The following is a 17904-nucleotide window of genomic DNA, read 5'->3' as shown; positions in this document are numbered from 1 at the left end:
AAGAGAAGAGTCTGGACTTAAGAGTAATTATTGTAAACTGAATTCCTGACAGTCTTGGGTATGGACAGGAGCTGTAATTATCTCTGCTTTTTTAACTCTTGCACTGATTAACTCTGGATGCTTCCTAATGTAAACCCGTATATACTGTTATAAACACAGCAATAATGGAAGGGACTTCTGACTTGTACACAACTCTGGCAAAGTTTGTTTCTGCCCAAACATATACCAGACCATTAAGAGATTTTGTAAAGAAAAAAACAGGTTTTTTCCCTCAGGCTGCATTTAACTGGTTTTAGCAGTTCTTGCAGTGAGCTTGTAGGGGAAAATACCTCTTTGATTCTCTCCTTAGGTCTCAACCCCAAAGCTGATGTCAGTGAGAGTTATGTGTGCATAGAGAAGGAAGAAAATACGTCTTGAACTTTTGTGCGTTCTCAAAGGAGGATGTTCTCTCCCCATCACCCACCTTAATTCTGAATTCTCTTTCTAGTCTACTGGATTATTATGTGTTCAAGTAGGACTTAGTGGTGAATAGAGAACTCTAAATATTTAGTCTAGCTAGTATAATACATCTGTGCCTCTTTCTCTGTGCCTGAATAGAATAGAATATTTCAGTTGGAACAACCCACATTAGAACCACTTAGAGTTTAATGATAGATAGGTCCAAGGCTCAAAGCCTCCAAATACACAGCCATTTAAAGTAGAGCAAAATCTTGTCTAGCTGTTAATGACATGAGATTTTGACATGCAGCTGAACAGTTGCTATGCCTTCCAATACAAAGTATACTATGTGGTACACTTAAACCCACCTTGCCACGTTCAGCTGTCCCTCTGATATATAACCTGGAACATGTGCCACACAAGAAGGAGCCTCTAATCCCCTGAATCCCACGCTGTTTAGGAAGCAAGCAGCAGAACGCAAATAAATTTAATTTACTTGCTTAATCTCCCCTATGTTTTGTGATAATATGAATAGCATTATAAGAGCAGGGATGTGCTTATATAACAAAATGTTCTCCTTCAGCTTAAGGTTAATGTAGTTACTTGTATTTACCACACATAAAATGGAGGCCTTAATCTCCTGCAGCAGGATACAAGTAACTTCCAGGAGAGTTAGTTATATTCTATGCCGGGAGTCTCTGAGCCAGGGAATGGGATATCAAGTATTTGTAGTTTCCCCAAATCATGTAATATTAGATACTGGAGACATTCCCATCTCACCAAAGATGACAGAATCAGTATGTGTAGAAGAATAATATTGGTCAGAAACCTGCAGTGTTACACAGGAAATCTTTGTTTGCTTGGATAGCCTAAAACAAAAATTAAAGACCTGTTCTTTCTCCAGCTGTCAAAGACTTCTGCTTTGATATTGGATTGCATATGGTGCAGTGTAGAAATTATGCTATACTGTAATGTACACTATTGTTTTCTTTTTAATTAAAATAGGTGAGATTCATCATTTTTTCCTGTCAGCGCTTTGGGTCACATTCCCTTTAGACTACATTGATGAAATCTCACTGATAATAGTAGACTGAAACAGCGTTACAGTCTCTCAGCATTTAACTGACTCGAAGACATTCAATATAAGGGAATATTCTATGAGATTATCTTTTCTGAATCAGTATCAGGCATATGATTTCTCCCTCTTCTTGAGTGCTATCTTCCTGTATATCACAAGAAATTAATCTGTTAAGTTGTGATAAATACAAATACCAATCTCTCATGCTCCCATACGATACAGATGGCCAAACATAACTCTCCTCCATTGTCCTTGATTTCATGGGGGCCACTGGCCAAATAGGCAAGCATGATTAAGCTTTGGACGTTTTCTCAAGAGATAGTTTTATAATAACCCATTTTCATTTCTGAGCCTGCCTTAGTACCTCTTGGACAAGAACTGGTTTTGTTTTCCCATGTTTTTATAGAGCCAAGCATAGTCTCGCCATTTCATAAATACAGAATATCTTCTCTGCACTCTCTAAGTTATGTTTTTGTTAATTTTAATACAGCTGCTTAGTTCAGTCTAATTTTGTTGCTGCATGAACGCTGAGAGATTTCTATTGTCATTCTTTGCAGAACCTGCATATGATTCTGATCGTCCAGCAAATTCACAGCAGAACAGTTTTGCCAGCTTCAGCTGATTTCTTCTTGATACTGTTTGACAGAAGGTAAGAACAAGAGCCTCTCTCAGTCTTATTTGTTGTTGTTACACAAGACCTGAATAGACAGGGATGCAAATAAACACAATCTTAGTTGTTATTCTCAGCAAAAAAATCAAGTGTGATAGATGGAATGCCATTTGTGATAGAAGATATTTTGGTTTCCTATTTTAGCATTCCACAGATAGGGTATTTGCTAACATTGAACAACAGCCTGATGTCAGTGGAAAACTCAGATGTCATTTGACATAAGCTTTCACATTAATCAAGAAAAACGTAATTTTTAAGAGACATGTCTGCTACCTGAACAGAAGTGAGGATTAGGGTAACAGTGGAAGGTTCGACATCATTTTAAAGCTGCTTTTTCTCCTGACATGCTGCAAAGCAATGTGTTTCAAAAACAGCCCCTTGCCAAAGTCAAACAATTTCATGGCTCCACTACATTCATTGTAAAGGTAAATGTAAAAATGTCTTAATTACAGCAGTGCTAATGTCAAATAATTGGTTTGTGTCTGTGTTTTAAGAGGCTGACAGAGAATATTTTAACTTGAAGGGTAAAGGACTGGAAGGGAATGGTTTTAGACTGTGCTGACACTTCCAGTGCCTCAGAGTCCGTTCCATGTTCTGTGTAGTGTGACTCTGTGACTGAAAGCCACTGCTCCAGAGAATCTACAAATTGCCAAAACTTTCTACCACTCTGGCATTTCTTCCAAAAAAAAAAGCAAAAAACGATGATTTTGGTCTGACTTCCATGTATTCTTCACCATGGATTTCTTTATGCTGCCTGGGTGGTCAGGCAAACCTGTTAGAGAAGTAGAGTATTATAAAGGCTACTGCATTAAATTACCTTCAAAACAGAATGAAGCTTGCTGGCATGCCGGTGAACTTTGCCTATTTGTCTTGGTAGTAACAGCCTGAACGTTGTTTTTAGGATTTGTACTTCTGGCCACAAAGGTCCTGTCTAGCTATATGTACTAAGGATAGTTTTATGCCATATAGAAGGTACTGGGCAAGATGACCCTGCTTATATCATCATGAGTGCTGTCTTTTCCACTTGCAGATATCTCACTAGTGGAGCAAAAGCCATCAGACCAAAAAGGCTCGGTACTTGAAGTCGTAACATAGAAACAATTTGAAAGTATTTGGCAATTTTAAAAGTATTATTGGACAGTGCACAGCAAGGAATACTTAACTTTCTTGGTGTAAGTGCAGACTCATGTGCTTGCAAGTAAACCTAAGCACTCTCTGTATTTAGAAGAAATGATCCTTTAAATCTGTCTGGGCTTTTCATTTACATTCAAAGCAGCACAGCAAGGTGATGCAATCTGTAGCTTTTCTTCTCCAGCAGGTGTTTTGTGAGACTGTTGTTTCTTAAGATTTTGAAAAGCAAAGAGTAGGCTGCATTAATCTGAGAGTTTCTTGTAAAACAAAGAAAAATATATTATGTCATATGTTTAAAGGTTTTATTCTTTTTAAGAAAAATGTATAAAAATACAGAACACATATCTGACTGTACAGCAGCACACAATTAACCTATGGGCCTCTTTGCTATAGGGCGTTGTAGATGCCAAAAGTTTACATGGATCTGAAAAGTAATTAGACAAATGCAAGAGAAAAAAATCTGTGATGGGCTGTTAAACATGGAGATAGCCCTTACAACCAGGAAGTCCCTCAGCCATAGCTTGCTAGAAGCTTTGAGCGTATAGCAGGGAAATGTTTTTACAGGATTTTCCTATTCATATACTTTTCCCCAGAGATCCACTATTATTTACTCTTCTCATGATTCCCTCTCTTAAGAATAGGCAGCAGCCTTTCCCTAGTAAAAGTAAGCACCTTCTTTCCCTCTCCTTCCCTCCAAAAAGCTGGGAGAGAAGTCCAGGAAACAGAGACCAGGAAGAAGTACAAAACCAAATGAGTTCAAGGGACAACAAATGAACAAAAGAGAAAGTGGTGAGGGTTAAGGAGTGAAAAATATAGGGACAAGAAAACAGATGGGGACACTGAGCAAAACACTCCCAACAGTGCCCACTTCTCCCTCAAGGTATCCAGCGAGATCGTGGATGCTGAGAGAGGTTTTACAGTCACTTCCTGGCGTTACGGAGGGCAAGCTTTTCTAAGATCAAGCGGCTGACAAGGAAGTCTTGCAACTTAGTGCAACTTTGAATGGGGTGAATACAAGTAAAAATGTGAGGGCAAAAACAGAGCTGAAAGAATGCAGCCTGGCCCACTGAATGTACGCACGTGGTCTCCCTCTTAGAGGAAACGTGAGTCAGGAGACCCTGTGAACTGCATCATGAACATGCCTACTGGCTGCTGTTGGAGACTGGACTGTAGCTAAGCAAATATTTAGTCTGCACCTCTATGTCTGTTCTTCTACTATATGATCCTTTTCTTAGTTCAAAATCATGCTTTTTCTAGTTGCTTCTTTGAATAATAGAAACCATACGGAAGTATATGCTTTATTAGCCATGCATAATATGCAGGGAATAATTTCAGGCATAAAATCCAGGCATCAATCTTTATCTATATTAGAGTTTTGAAAAAATGCTGTTTTATTCATTTAAAAGGGATGAATCCCTTTTACAAGGGATGAATAAAATCCCTTTATTCATTCTTTAAAAAAATTCAGACAACCCAAACTAAAAAAAACACTCAGCATATCTTACACAGCAGCTGGGGAACTGGAATTTTGTGAATTTTGTGAATTTTGCACACACATTATTCATTCCACCAGCATGCATACATTCATCCTCTCTCTCTTACCTGCTTTAATAATAATCCTTCAAGAAGCAAGAACACATGTCCTGAAACGACTTCTGTCAGTTACTTAATTGCTAAGTGACCTTTTCTAGATTTGCCAAATCACTTATGCCCAGGCACCGCTCATCAGTGTTTAATATATACCATGAAGTGCCACTCAGTTTTCAGATACTTAGATCTGAGCTTAGCTCATCTCATACAACTTTTTTCACAGAGTTGTTATTTCCATGAACAAGGATTTCCAGGTTATTCCCTGCTGTCAGAATGCAAACAGACAAAACTGGGTAAATCCTCAGCTACATGAAATATGCCAGGAGACAGCCATTCGAATCACACTGTCGTACGCTTTAAACTCAGATTTTTGTCTTGCCTTAAAATGGTTGTAGATTTGTGGGAATAACCTTCAGTATCAGAGGGCCAACTCCTGATTCAGCTAGCTGTGCCAGGCACGGGGAGACACCGCTTGCACTGTTCAGCACGGACAGGAGGATGGGGGAAAAGATAGATACACAACAGATGGCAGTTTTCTGCAGATCAGAAGAGATTCTTCTGCAGTTCAAACTGGTTTATACTGCTTGTCACACCGTAGGCACTAGCTAATCTGGTAGTTGCACATCACGCACCAGCAGTGTTTTAGGTGACCATCCCCCATAGCCTGCACCTGTGGGCCAAAGAAGAAATTGGGTAAGAAGTGCATCCAACAGGCAATTTTGACCTGATTCAGAATACAGGGTGTCTTTGCCTGTCATACGAAATATAAATGTATCTCCATATTGCTGTAATAGGAAATACAAGAATAATAGCTGCTTACATTTGTAATGCTAACTGATGAGCCGCATATGCAAGCTTATGGACTTAAACTGTCAGGAATTTTCTCCCGTTAAAGCACATATAAAACAATCTTCTAATGAAACAGAATATTTGATTGTTTTTTAAAAGTTCTATCATCTGCTTGTAAATAGGTAAGTTACTAATATTTTATCCCTAACAATCTATCTGAAAAAATTATAATCAAGAATTGACAGGTGAGCGTTAAGCGTGTACTACTGCGATGAACTGTGGAATCTGTAATGCCTGAGCAGAATAATGTGTTTGCTTTTTCCATGAGCACTACGGGGTACTTTCATTACAAAGTAACAATGAGATGAAAAGATTCAGCCTTGACGAAATTTCATACCCAATTAGCACCAGCGAGCAGCTACCCCCTTACTCTATTAGGGCCATCTTGCTTGCATTTTATAGACGCTGATGGACAATTGTTAGCATCAGCATTAGTTCATAAGCCAGTTCATCGCCTCTTTTGTTCAAGGATGACAGTAGGCTTAGACACTCATAGTGTGCGCATAATAATTTCCAAGCTCTAGTTTGCAAGTATAAGGGCTAGAAATACAACTCTCTTTACAAAAAAGATGGGAATATCTGTTCATGATGTAACACTAAGAACTGAGGACCTCAGCGTATGTTATAGCTTCTAAAGCTTAATCTGGGTCATGTGCTAAAGGGATCACGATACTTATTATTATTGAAGTGAGGTTGCAAGGGTATAGAAGAACAGCCAAGAAATAAATGTCCAAAAAGGAGTTAAAGTAAAAAAAAAAAAAAAAGAATGCAAAATACTTCTCTATCTAGGTGCTTCAAAATGCTCTCTGAAACAGTGTGAAGATCCAGAAGACACTGGCAAGTCATTGCTGATTAAAAAGAACAAGTCAGGGAGTTCAGGTTCCAGCTGATGACTTCTCTTATATGAGAGTTTACAAATTCCATTACACTCATGGTAACTTCAGAATTGTTCTGGCTAACTTTCTCCATTGAAGTGGATTGCTTGAAACTTGATAAAATAGAAAAAGTAATTATAAATTTGGCTGAGAGAGAGACAGGAGCTATGTCTGGTTGAGTCTGTGGCTGTTCAGTATTCATTTTTCTTCTTCCTTTTGCACAGTGAAAGGACACAATTTATTTTTGCAATTGTATTGAGGTATTCTGTGGATGCTATCAGATGAACCATTTAGTTGGAATCTTCCCACTATACCCAGAAGCTGTTCTTGGTCAGTCCTTTTATTCATACACCACAGAATTCGGACCTCAAGGAAAAAGGAGGAAAAGAAACAAACTTCATGTGGTCACGTTGCTTAGCATACAGCTGGATGACGGTCAGGTATAGTGAGGAAAGCAGTATAGGAGTCTATATAACACACCTGTGCACTGCACTAAGAAAAGCTACAGTACAGTTCAGGCTACAGTTTCTTGAGAATCGGAGACTCTGCTGTGAACATGTAGCCTGACTTGTATACCATAAGCTGTTGAATTTAACTCAGTGCTGCTTACTGCAGCTTGTAGGTGAACTAGAGCATTTCTGTCAGAAACAGTGATCTGATCTTGCTTTAAAGCCACTAAATGATGCTGTACCATCAACTCAATTAGGAAGAGAAATCTTTCTAAAAAAATCACCTCGTAAAAACAGCAGTACTTCCTCCTCCTCACCACTCTGTGAGGAGTAGGCAAGGCATTAGCTGCTGGTCCCAAGACTTTTGTATACAAACTCTTGAAGCATTCAGCAGAAAGAGGGTGGTCCTGAGTAGGCCTGTTAATGTCACCAGCAGTTCACCACCTGTCAAGCTGCATGTTTCCTGCTGTTGCTCTCAGTAGTGCTCACTGCCCTCAGAAGGTGGTAATAGCACTGTGACTGCTTTTCCAGGTACAAGTTATAAAGTATCTTATTCTTAATACTCAGGCAATGGAATGTACCTCCTTTGATATTGCAACCCGTATTTCCTTCTTTGGGCTTAATATTCTCAGACTTACCCCAGCAGTCAGAGTTGTTTCATTCCTTATCAGAGGTTGAACGTGGAAGCATTTGAAGATGATGTTGAAGTTCTTGAATAAAGTCAAGCGTGATTCTTGCTGTGAGTTGTTAAGCCAGGAAGCCCTGGCTTGTCACATACAGAGTAGGATAAATTGACCAATTTGCCCTGTCAGTCATTACTGTGGCCAGTGAAAAACATTCTTGTGGGGTTTCATGTGAAAGTGGCATGTGCTGGGGTTAAAAAAGAAAGACATGAGTCTAACAGGAAGAAACTGCGGTGTCTGAAAGGCCCTTTGGATTAGGTTTGGGTAGGAACGATTCTTCCTGCTGGCTGATGGAGAAAGGTGGTGGAATCTTCCTCCGTGTTGTGAAGGGTGTCTACATGTGTGTATGTGTATGATGACAGACATTGCTGTTGCCTAACCAAGTCCGTGCTTACCGGCCATTAGAAAAAAAACCCATGGTAGAGAACATAGCAAGCCTAACAGCAGAGTAAACTGATGGGCCCTATTTATCTTGGAGAGCAGGTACAGGTCAAGGTATAGCAACATAAATCACCCCCAACTACACAGATGCTCAACCCAGCTCTGGAGGAGACAGCAGGAAGTGAGAGGGAATTAATACATCAGTATGAACAAAAGACTCCGGTTGTCTGGGACTGCAGTCTGGTTCTGAATTCACCTCCCTGTTTAGTGCGGCAGCCCTGGACTCCGTTAAAAGTATCTGCAGAAGGGCAGGTGGGAGGGGAAGGTCTTCATTCCTCCACGAGGCCTTGGCATGAGATTCCACAGGAGCACAGCCACTGTGCAGTCATTCAAACACAGAAGCCTGCCACCAATGCCGTGTCATGATCTGAAATTGTGACCAGGGGATGAGGAGCATCTTAAAGAGTTGCCAGCTACACTCCTCTGGATTCCTGCATTTTGTCTAGTAACTTCTTTGCTTTTCTGTCTTTTACCTATATCTCGTTGTGGCCATACAACACTGAAGCTTCAGTGTTTGCTCGCAGCGAAATCACCTAAGATGCAATTAGGTACTTGCTTAGTCCTTCCCTGGTCTAAAACCAGTGCTGACTCCTGCCATAATTTAATAGGATATTTTTACTCTAAAAGCGTGGTCTGAAAAGGCTAACTTGTTCTACCATGTATGGCAAATGGATCCATCTGCTGAGCCACCTGGAAGGCCTCTATTTTTAGGCTCTTTCCTCGGAGCAGTTGTAATTTGAATTGACGTGTTGTTAGCTAAATGCATGGCACACTGGGCAGTAATACCTCTGGAACCATGCAAGTCGTTGATTGTTAACAGCACTAGAAACAGGGACCCTAGTGAGAGCCAGTTTGCTTTTTCCAAGCAGGAAAACAAGCACAGAAGTTTAGCTAGTATGGGACTGGCTTTCAACAGCCAAAGCTGAGCAGTCTTAACAAGTCAGTTATTCAAAGAGAGCAAAAGGATGAAGGATGCGTATTTTAGCTGTCTGGGAGGAGCTGAGGCTGTCAGTTACCAGTTGATACCCGAGGCAGACATAAGTGACTGTAGCCTGAAGCACGCCCTTTAAGTTAGGTACCTAATGCCTGATCTGTACACAGCACGCATGCAGTTTTGGCTAACGTTGTTACATTGTTATTTTTTAAAGAATTTAACAAAAGTAGTACCAATAGACATTATGAATGTATTTAATTATGAAATTATTTCTTCAGCATGTTCACACAGTTTACATTAACTTGATTGTGAATTAATGTATCTTAAACTGCACAACATTCTGTACACGCGTCTGCTACCTGCAAGTACTTGACTGATCAGGTCATACAGACGACTTACTGCAGTTGCTATTTTATACATGGTGATAGACTTCTGTCTGTAGTTCAGAAAAGACTGGGTGTTGGCCTATAGCGTTTCTCCCATAAAGATAATATGCATTGTACAACTGTCCTAGATTCACTGAAGGGAAAAGCAGAGGCACCATTTCATCCATCCCTTCCTCACTGAAGGGTGAGAAGTCCTATCTGGCAAGGCAAACCTTCCAGGGGAGCATCCAGTTCTGATACAAAGTTATTAAATGACTGAAAATTCACCATCTCCTTTGGTAGTTCGTTCTGATAGTTAGTCAGCTTGCTTTTAAAGTGTAGTCCCTATTTATCTCCCACTTACTTTGAGCCATTTCTTATTTTTACGTGTTTCTGTGCTTGCTTACAATGTTGCTAGCATAATGCCTTTTTATAAATAAGCGTATCACCTCTTGATCCCCTTTTAGGATAGATTAAACATATTTAACTCTTCTCTTACTGTAGGGTGTTTTTTTCCCAGATCTTCACACTTCTTCCTCGCTACACAGCTGCTTATAGTCCATGGTCACAAAAACCCTGAGAGCTCACGCAGGCAGTCCTTTTCAGGACCGCTGCTTTGTCAGGGTACAATCCCCTCATCTTTAGATACTTCCATATTTTGTTTCTGCATGTATGACCTTGCATATTGCTGTATTAAAACACTTTGTTAAATCATCTAAGTTTACCAGAGTGTTCTCTGTGTTGTGCTGACAGATAAATCATTATTTATCACTTTGCCAATCTTTGTTTCATTCACCAAAGGAATCAGCAAAGACTGCATGTATGTGGATGCTCAGTAGGTTAGTTTGAATGTGTTTCTGTGGGTATTCGTGTGTGTGTGTAGATGCACATTTCTGCTTGCTTTGCTATCACTGTTAAATGTTGGATCCAGAGCTATTCTTTCTGGTCCCTTTTTCCCTGATCAACTTTGACAACAACTCTACCAAGACAGGTTTACTTGGAAATCTGATTTCCTGTTTGTTCCTGTTGTGTTTTAAGAATAGGGAAGTCTAATTCTAGCTCTGCAAGAAGCCACGTGGTGAAGCTTTGCCAAATGGAAAACCTCTGCATTCCCAGGAGAGCACTAACACCTACATTTGCTGGGTTTGTGCATCACTTGTACAAATGGATGCAGTTTAGGTGCTAGTTTTTGTTAAATTGTGAACAAGGGAGTACTTTGATTCCGCTCAGTCAATTTGCAGCAGTCTTTCCTTGCTCTGAAATGTTGTCAAAATCTCAGCAACCCATATCCTGCCCCTAAAAACATGCATTCATTGAGTTTAAAATGATTTCTACTTAGTTTTGTGTTCAGAAGGCTAGCAGACCAGTGTATTATCCTGCAATTTGAACGAACTGTAGTAGTTTTCTTCTGTAATATATAACTGCAGCAGTACCAAGGTGAGTAAGACAATAGAATACTGATCTGTTTGGTCTCAGACTTTTTGTTGAACTAATGTATATACCCCAGATGTGCAATCCTATCTAGAAAATAGGTAGCGTGAGGCACTTAATTTCTGCTGAAATACAGAACAGTTCTTACAATGTGGAGGGAAATTACAGGGCAAAAATTTCTCTGGCGTTATTGGTACGAGGGCAAGAGAGAAGATGATGAAATCTGCTTGTTGATACTCGTTGCTAGGCAGAGCAGAGTGATAGTCTTTGCTTCTCCTGTTCGGATCTCTGTGGCCAGATGTTCTTGATGTAGCTGTGAAAATGAATGAATGAGGATCCTAGAACACAGAGATCTACAAAACTGGGGGTCATTTTCTGGTTTGTCCCCAAGCATTCTTTGCACTGAAAAGATTATGTATATTCCTCAGTCTGTGCCATACCTCTAGTTAGAAAATTGGAATGATACTGCTCTGCTTTATGGTTGTGAAGAGAGAGAAGTAATGCTAAAATGAATTCACAGTTGTAATGCATTCCTACTGCAAGGGGATGGAGGGCAGTGTGACTCAATAGATTAAAGCTGCTTCCTAAGTAATGCTAAACTATTTTATTTGATCCCTAATAATTACAAAGGAATCCAGCTCCAATGGCATTGCTTATTGTGACTGTAGGAGAAGTCAGGAATCTACCAACTGTATATTGTTTCATTTTCACTAGAATGTCTGATAATATAGCAAATGGTTCCAGTCAGTCAGATGCTGCTACTGTACCTCAACTCACCAAACACTGTAGCTGTTGAGAAATCCAGGGTAATTGTGGTACACACTTTGACCCTGCTTGTCAAAACAATCAGTAACTCAGGGAGAGGATATCTACCAAGGCTGCAGCATATTCCTGTGGGATATGGAAACTTCTCCCCTCTGTAACAGAGGACGTGATTAATTCTGACTGTGTTGACACAAGAAGGTTATTGAATAGGATTTCCTTGTGAATGGGCAAATCCATTCCCAGCAGAAAACCATTACAGAGATGTCAAACATATTTCCATTGTATTCCGAAAACCCACACTGAGGTTGCATAAAAACAGCTCAGGGTGTGCACAATTAAAAGTTACAGAGAAGCATCTACAAACTTGTGCATTTTGTAGTATTATGTAGCTACAAAACAATATGGAGAAAACTCATTTTACTGAAGAAAAAGGTTAGCTCTGCAGCCTCCCTGTGTCTCCTCAGCCTCTGTCTCTGTGTTTTCAATAGCAACCATCCAGTAGTCTCTAAAACTCTGGGATTTTGGTGCATGTTCCAATGTGTCCAGAGACTCTGGTTCCTACTCAAGGCAGTATATAATCACATTCGACATTTGAAGTGGCTTAACAGATCACTGGCTCGGTCCATCCTTCTCCAGACACAACTTCAGTATCATCTGGAATGAGGTCAGCCCATTGGGGAAGACTAGGTGGCAGCAGTTAAAGCTGAATGAGGCAGCCATGATGCTGTCAGGTAGAGAGATGTCTTCCTCAGTGCTTGAAGCCTCTGCTGTTGGAAGACACATGCCTACACTTGACAACTTAGTGAATCAGCAGACTGGAGGAACCTTTCCTGGCAGCAAGGGTAGGATTTATTTCCCCTAGTACAAAATTTTTGCATGTCAGATGTTCACATCAAGGTTAGTCACAACATAGCTTACTTCATAGCCACTGGAGAGAAGGAGACACTACCAGAGTGTCCAGCCCATTATAGATACAGATATACACATTTAGAGGGAGGAATTGTGCCTCCATTGATTATGAAGAGAGATGAGTAAATGACTTACATCTACACTGCAGACATCCATGTCTGGTCAAAGAAATCATACATCTGAGTGATGCATTCATCACTATTATCCTCTAGAAAGAAACTAAAGACTTTGACAAATCTGATCATTTTTTGCTTCAAATACAAGGCACGCATCATCTTGACATTTGACAACAAATCTGTGCACGAGTAGGTGGGTAACAGTTGACCTGCATATACTTTTCCCCCTACTGAGAGGGTGTAAGAACAAGTGACAGATATTACTCATGGTGCTCTAAGCACTGGTGAAAGGTATTTTGGTGCAAGGTAATGGATGTGGTATAGATGCATAGAATTCCCATTGAATTCACTAAGATTTAAGCATGCATTAAAACTGCTGGAGTGCTGCACTAAGGTAAGCTCCCCTTAGACATCAGTCGCCTTTCTGTTGCTCCGTTAAGCTCACTAAAGTCAGTGGAAAGACTTGCAACTATTAAAGTCATAGAGAGGTAACTGTTACCTCTCTATGAAGTTCTAAAATCCTCCTTCAGCAACTGTCGAAAAGCTCTGCCCATGACTCATAAAGGCTTCTGTTTTTTTATGACCATTTCTGGCAGGTACATTTTGGTGGACAGAGCAGTGTGTCCTTCTGGAAGGTATGGATAGCTGTGAATACCATTTGATATTTTTCTGGTGCCGCAAGAGGACTAAATACATCAGCACAAAGTATTACAGCAGTATACAGGATTGGTGTGATTGCAGGGGCCCTCTTTACTATCTGGTTGTGTAGATTCCCTTGCAAGAGTTTACTGCTTGTCGTGGTCATAATAAAAAAGAGTGCTTGACAGAGCACCAAGTCTCAAAACAAATAAGAAAAAAAATTTGATTATTTCTGCCATCTCGTTCATATATTGGACACCTTCTAACTAGAATATAGAGAGGGCTCTATGAAGAATCAAGACATTTTGTACATTTTCTTGCCAGAAGATGTGTTAGGCATATAGTAGGTTTTGGAATTTATTGATTATCTCTCTGAGTCCCTGCCACAGCTTTCTAAGAGCATCAAGCCCTTAGAAGACTAGCCGTTAAGTTACTGGATGCTGTTAGGAGTCTCATGGTTAGCGGAAGAATGATATTAGGAATCTCACTGTTGATACAAGTTCAAAAACTCAGTGCATAGAGCCATGGGAAAGGAACCAGTTCAGAATGTTTTCTGTCCTCCAGAAGTCAAGAATTAGGCTATGGGGTTTTTGAACTTCAAGTACTAACTAGTATTTCACATACATAAGTGCTAGATATAACCTACATGTCACAAATTCTTCAGTAACAACTACTATATTAAACCCTGTAAATATATAAATCAACTAAATGTTTATGTTGTTGTTAGTATGAAATCTGAGAATCATCCTTTTACTTGGACAGATCGTACTGATCAAGTAAGATTTTTTCCAAGCAAAATATACATTCCAAGTAAATTTCAGTCTTTGTTGCAAAGAATAAATAAATGAGCAAACATATGTATTGGTCACACAGCACTGCACAGTTACAAGGCATAGCAGGAACACAAAACAGTATACTTGGGGCAGTAAGCAGACCTTTAAAAGCAGTGGGTTTAGTCCTGAAGTGTTTAAAAACTTAATAAAATTAAATGTTATTTTCAGCATTGTACTTATTTTAGAATTTCATGGGATTCCAGGTAGTTGCCTGATCGGTTTAGTTCTGCTTTTGTATAGTAGTTGGTTATATCATTCCTTCTGCTCCTGATGTCTGGAGGTGGAAACTTTACAGCTTCATTAATCAGAGCTTTTGCTACTTTTATTGTCATTGTGGGATTTGGAATTGGTAAGGGTTCTTTTCCTGCTCTTAGCAAAGTTTGGACCCGTTGGTGTTTGGCCCTGTGTGTGTGTGTGAGAAAATGCCCCAGGCCTAAAGAACCTGTAGGTTCTCAGAAGCATAGCGACTGATACAATGGTTTTGGAATGTATAGCTTTAAGCATTGGCTTCAGTGATACTTAAGCACATTTGTAATGCCAAGCGTAAATGCTAGTCTGGTATTTTTTCATCAACTTGGATATCAAAATAAGCATTTCTTGCTGGTACAACTTTGAAATATAAGAATTTAACCCTCAAATATTTGCTTCTTGATGTCTGCAAGGCAAGTTCTCACAGTTAACCAGCCATCAGGAGAAAGGTGTTGGTGACTGAATGGCTGTTTACTTGCAGTAAATCTTTTCCAAAGCACGGTCAACTTTTGGTCTGAATATATGAGCTTCAACTTCGCTCTCAGTCTCACTGAGGAAATACACAGGAATTCATCCCAGTGTCATCAGTGGAGTTACTCTAGAGTTTCTTATATTAAATCAGATTTTTAAAAATTCATTGTTCTACCTTCTGTGGTGGCATAAGGAATTCAAATTGCCTTTGCCATCTGGAGAGGATGGTTGGATCATTTTCCCCATGTAAGTGAACAGCCCACTGGTAGAAATCTGGTATATTTTAAGTTTGCCTCTCTGACTGAGCTTGTCAGCTGCGGCAGTTTAAATACAGTTTCTTCAACAATATAGTTAGATCTCTTTTTTTTTTTTTCTTTTGAGTCTCAAAATACTTGGTACTTCTCAAATGCAGTAGCTTCCAAATTAACAGTGCAAGGCAAACATCACAGATTGACGTCGTTATTTATTTTGGGGGTTGGTGATGGAAGATACCATTTGTAGATGTGGAAAAACAGCAAGTGAATTGTTAGGCAGTTGTTATTTTAAAATAGATCTCTTGGTTTTGAAGGCCTAGTTTAAAACACTTGAAGTGGGGCCTGGTTTAAAACACTTGAAGGGGTAATGCTAAAGTAGAAATTCTTTCTGAAAAGGTATTATTGTGCAAAAGTTCGTCTGAACCTGAGCGAGGCTGTGAGGGCATCCTTGTACACATGTAGTAGGTGGTAGAGAAGTGTGATGGAAGGAGAAGAGAGAATAAGATGATCAGGTGAAAGGAAAGATATTCCTTAATAACATTAACTTGCTTTCTTTTGGAACAATGAGGTAGGACAGTTAAAGACTTTGAGATGCCATTGACAGTCAAGGAACAAAACTATTCATTTTGTACTGACTCCCAGCGTATTTCTAGTCCATGTTACTCAGCATGACTTGTCTTATGCCTCAAGTTATATCTACGTGGGTTGGGGGAAGGAGCAGGTAGATTTCGGCTGTGTTGTGAAATACCTGGTTTTGCTTCAGAAGGTTTCTTTCTGTAAGTGCAAAGAGTAATTTTTTGTGATAGCTGTAGAGTCTGTAGAAAGACTAAATCCTTATCACAGATTCCAAAAATAAGCAATTTCCTGGTGTTCTAGATCTAAGGAGCGGGTACGTGAAGGCTGTATGCAGCTTTGTTGGATGTGTCTATCTGAATAGCAGTGTATGTGATGTATGCATATCTAAGTGAAGGTTTTTTAAAAGTGCGCTATTTAAAGGCATATATTGGATAAGAAACCCTGCCACTGATGTGAATTTCTTTGTTCGTTGCCTGTATGCATACATATCTATTTATATAAATGTAGACATATACATGCATATCTGTACAGACTCTGGAAATGAAACCTCAGTTTTGAGCTTGTGTCTTGGTTGCCAATCTGCCTATATGATTAGAAGATAGTATGGCTGAGACTTCAGATTACTGCCAGAGATAGATCGTTCTATTTTCTGAACGCTGCAATTGTGTAGTTCAGTATTGCATCTTAGATTATGTCTCACTCGCAGTCTAAGGGTGCACTTAGGGTGAGATGTGTTTTTCAGCAGCTTGAGATTGCTCATTGTTAGTATTAGTCAGGGGATTTGCTTTACTGTATCCCAAGTCGGTAGGTGCCTGAACTGCAAGGGAAGGGTTCATGTCATTCGTACGCTTGCTGTTTAATGAACATCACACTTCGGACTCCTTTGAGAATGCTGCTTCTATAGGCCCATCTTGGTTTTGACCTGAGATAAAACACTGGACCACCACCCTTAAGTTCAGCTTGAGCTAAAAGACAAAGTTAGAGAAATAAATACTTGCTAGTAAAGAAGCACAAAAGGAAATGTATATCATACTCAGACCAGTGGGGTGTACAAAATATTACCAAAGCTGGACAGTATTATTGGACATACTTCAAGGATAATATAGACCTCAAACAAACTCAAAAGAAGCCCAAAAGCTTCACTTCAGTGGGGAGAAAAAAGTGAAAATAGATGGTGTAGAAAATGGCTTTTTATCCTAGTCTGATTATCAACAGGGTGCCTCTTTGTCCAAGACACCATCATCAATTATACTGTTTCCCCCTAGAGCTGTTTACTGTAAAAATCTATTTTCAGAGCTATATGTAGTAGCAACAGCAAGAAGAAGAAAGGCAAAGAAAACCAATGTTTTACTCTTCAGGTACAGAGAAAAGGATCTATTAGTGGTAGGGGATGCTATTTTAGAAGCGTTACCACTGTCCCACTTATTCACTGGTCTGATCCATCTGTCTACCTTTCAAAAACCTGTAACAATGGCAGGAAAAAAAGCCTTTAGAAATACATGCGTGTCTTGCTCCTGTTTAATTGGTGTGTTGGGTGAGTGAGCTCAAAAGACTTTTTCCTTGTCAGTCTCTGTCCCAGTTCCCGCACTGCTGTGCGAGGCTGTGCTCACCATGTTCCTGCTGTGTGTAACACAATGCTCAAGCACAGCTGCAGAAGACTTTGGGTCCCTCTGCTGTATATCGCTGTCACTGACAGCAGGAAGGAAGATGAGCTCTGCTGAAAAGCACAGAAGCACATAGTGCCTTTTTTAACTGCAGGAGAAAGTGTCATTTATTTTTAACTGCAGTGAAGAATTGAAGGGCCAAAATTCCCAATCTGTTTAAGCCCCGCTCCACACAAACCTGCTAAGGCTTTTGGCTGATTTTAAGGCTCCATGTTTTAGGGGCAGGGTGTGAGGGAGTTTGAACAGCATGAAGTTTGGTCTCGTTTATGTTGCCCATCAAATAGTTCTAGAAGCTGGAAGTCACTGGAGTTCAGTGCACAAATCCTGACCTTCATTTTGTCTAGGTAAACTTCAGAGCAAGGAAAGCAAGTGGCTTATGAGTATGTGTGACAAATAATCCTTACAGAGTTAGATCTGCTCTGGCTTTAAGGCAGTTTTGTTTCTGGAGATCTTCCCCAATGTGATAATTACACTTGAAATTTACTTTTCTTAGT

Source organism: Gavia stellata, chromosome 13, assembly GCF_030936135.1.
Source record: "Gavia stellata isolate bGavSte3 chromosome 13, bGavSte3.hap2, whole genome shotgun sequence".
Taxonomy (NCBI): domain Eukaryota; kingdom Metazoa; phylum Chordata; class Aves; order Gaviiformes; family Gaviidae; genus Gavia; species Gavia stellata.
Note: the sequence above shows the minus strand (reverse complement) of the source record.